We start from the raw sequence: 3,466 nt of genomic DNA on the forward strand, positions 1-3,466 counted from the left end.
TTTCTTTCTTTCTTTCTTTCTTTCTTTCTTTCTTTCTTTCTTTCTTCTTTCTTTCAGGATTTTTAAGTGGCTTGCCCAAGGCCACACAGCTAGGTAATCATTAAGTGTCTGAGGCCAGATTTGAACTCAGGTACTCCTGATTCCAGGGCCACTGCTGTATCCACTGCACCACCTAGCCATACCCTAAATTTATTTAGTTGTTTTACCAGTGGGGTATTTTATATTTTCTTCTATTTTTTCATTTTTTTAAAAAAAATTTAAATTGATTCTTGGTGTCTCATGGAGTCATTAGCTTCCACTAGTCCCAATTTATTTTTCAATTGTTAGCTTTTCTATTTTTCTACTGTTAGTTTTGTTATTTTAAATAGATTTTATTCTCCAGGACAAGAACTGCATTTCTACTTGTTTGCATACTGATAAAGTATAATGTTGTTCAGTTCTCTCTCTCTCTTTGCACACATTCAAGTATTCATTTTTCAGATTTACAGAGAATCATAAATCTTAATTTTAAACAGGCTATTACTTTGGCTAAAATTTGAGTCCTTCAATTTTTAGAAAGTTGGGTGGAATGTTCTTTCTTCTGTTGCATACAATCAACCTCTACAATGGTGAGTACACCAAGAAACACCTCCAGATGAACTACTCCACCCCCTGGGAACCTACCAAGCATTCTTCTTTGAATGCTTCCTGTCATTCTCCCTGAACTCTGGTACAGCTTAGTAATGATGGGGTTGCAGACCGTCTCCAATTCTTTCTGCTGATGCTCAAATTCTTCCTTCTCCAAAGTCTGGCTCTTCTTCAGTCAGTTGACTATTTCATTACATTTGTCAAGAATCTTCTATTTGGCTTCATTGCCAATCCTGCCTCACATGTTTCATCCTCTGTAGTAGCCTTCACATTGAAAGCATAAGATTCAAGGGAATTCTTTGAGGATACCTTGTCTCTCTGCTTCTCATCTTCATCCTTGTATTTCTTAGCATCCTTGACCATACATTCAATGTCTTCTTTGCTCAGACAACCTTTGTCATTGGTGATAGTGACCTTGTTCTCCTTGCCTGTGCTCTTTTCCATAGCAGAAACATTGAGAATGCTATTTACATCAATGTCAAATGTCACTTTAATCTGAGGAATAAACCTGGGTGCTGGAGGGATTCCTGTTAGCTCAACTTGCCTAGCAGGTTCTTATCCTTTTTCAGGGCTCTTTCACCTTCATAAATCTGAATAAGCACACCAGATTGGTTGTTGAATGGGTGGTAAAGATCTGTGTTTATTTGCTAGGAAGAGTGATATTACATTTAATAAGAACTATCATTACTTCATCAGCATTTCAGTTCCAAGGGAAAGAGGAATCACTTCCAAAATCAGTAAGTCCTGAACATTCTCAGATTTTTCTCCTAAGAAAATGACTGCCTGGACAGCTGCACCATATGCAATAGCCTCATCTGCATTGATTTTCTTGTTGAGTTCCTTGCCATTGGAGAAGACTTACAGAAGCTTCTAGATTTGGGGAGATGCAAGTGGAACCATCCACCAGGACAAAGCCATGAGGCTGTGATTTATCTAGCTTAGCAGCTCTTAATGCCTTTTCCAAAAGGTACAGGGTGGCACAGAATAGATTACCCTTTGAAATGGGCTCCAGTATAGAAATCAATACCTTCATAGAGGGAATTAATCTCAATACTGGTGTACGTAGTAGAAGTGAGGGTATATTTTGCACATTCACAATAAGTGCAGATGGCAAACAGTTTCTTGTTCTCACTTATGTCCTTCTTGTGCCTTCATTTGATCTCAGGAATGAAATGATTGACCACGTGAATGTCACAGTCCTCCCCACCCAAGTGGGTTTGCCCAGCTGTGCATTCAACTTCAAAAATACATGCCATCTTCAATGGTAAGAATGGAAACATCAAAAGAACTACCTCCAAGGTCAAAGATCAACACATTTCTCTTGGTGCAACTTTTTTGTCCATGTAATGAGCAAAACAGCAGCAGTTGGCTCAATGTTGATTCAGAGCACAGAGAGACCAGCAATACTGCCAGCATCCTGGCACTATAGCCTGATCCTGGAAATTGTTGAAATAGGCTAGTACTATGACAACAGCATTTGTTAGCCTTCTCAAGGTAAGCTTCAACCATTTCTTTCATCTTCAACAATTTCTTTCCTATTAGTCAAGACCATCGAGTATACTTCTGGGTAGAAACTTTGGATCTCCCCTTTGTACTCCACTTGGACCTTAGGCCTGCCTGCATCATTCAACACCATAAAAGGTCAATGCATCAGGTCTGTACAACTACATTACTGAATCTTTGACCAATCAGATGTTTGACATTAAAAACTATGTTGATGGGGCCCATTGCAACTTGATTCTTTGTAATATCACCTATTGAATGTTCTTTGTCAGAGAAGGCAACATAGCTTGGGCTAGTCCTGTTTCCTTGGTCATTAGCAATGATCTTCACTTTCCCTTGTTGGAAAGCTCCCACACAGGAATAAATGATGTCAAGATCAATGACAACTGTGAGTCCCTTTGGCATGGGACAGTTAGTTTTTGTATCTTTTTTCGATTTGCTCAATTCTATTTTTAAAAGAGATGCTATCTTTTTTAAGTTACCCAGTTTTTGTTTTTAGGATTTTGCAAGGCAGATGGGGTTAAGTGACTTGCCCAAGGCCACACAAGTAGGTAATTATTAAGTGTCTGAGGTCGGATTTGAACTCAGCTACTCCTGACTCCAGGGCCGGTGCTCTATCCATTGCACCACCTAGCTGCCCCACCCAGTTGTATTTTTGAAGAAATTATTTTCTTTTTGCTTTTGACCAATTGTATTTTTAAAGGATTTATTTTCTTCCGTCATTTTTTCTTTCAAGATATTAATTTTTACTGCATTTCTTTTCCCAATTTTTCCATTTGATTTTTAAATCCTCTTTGAGTTCTTCCAGGAAGCTTTTCTGGGCTGGAGACCAACTCATATTATCCTCATGTAGTTCTCCTTCTGTCTTCCTTTTATGAACTAGTGTTTTGCCTATCCTTGACTCAAAGGTAACTATGACATTTCTTATTCATTTTGGGGTTCCTGGGCCAAGCAAGCCTGAGCTTTCTTGCAGACATTTTATGTTGAGAACACTAAAGACTCGCTTACTGATCTGGGGCCTTAGATGGTTAAGAACTCCAAGGGGATTGCTTGGTGGATTCAGGCTTTCTCCTTTGATCACCAGTGCTGGTGATATCAATTTTTTTCAACATATTTTTGTGCCTCTTTACCCAAGCTACTAACTCATTTTTTATGCCTTTCTTGTATTACTCTCATTTTTCTTCCTGATTATTCCTTTATTTCCGTTAGTTGACTTTAATAATCCTTTTAAACAGTTCTTTTGCCTAAGACCGATTCTATATTTTTCTTGGAGGCTTTGGAGTGTAGGAGTTTTGATGCTGTTATCTTCTTCTAAGTGTGTTCTTTGATTTGCCTT

General features: G+C 38.4%; 1 pseudogene; it reads right to left on the bottom strand.

Moving 5' to 3' along the window:
- Window positions 1–544: 544 nt before the first annotated feature.
- On the bottom strand, window positions 545–2,535 carry LOC141505840 (heat shock cognate 71 kDa protein-like; annotated as a pseudogene).
- Window positions 2,536–3,466: the final 931 nt, after the last annotated feature.

This window comes from Macrotis lagotis, chromosome 1, assembly GCF_037893015.1.
Source record: "Macrotis lagotis isolate mMagLag1 chromosome 1, bilby.v1.9.chrom.fasta, whole genome shotgun sequence".
In the NCBI taxonomy this organism is placed as follows: Eukaryota; Metazoa; Chordata; class Mammalia; order Peramelemorphia; family Peramelidae; genus Macrotis; species Macrotis lagotis.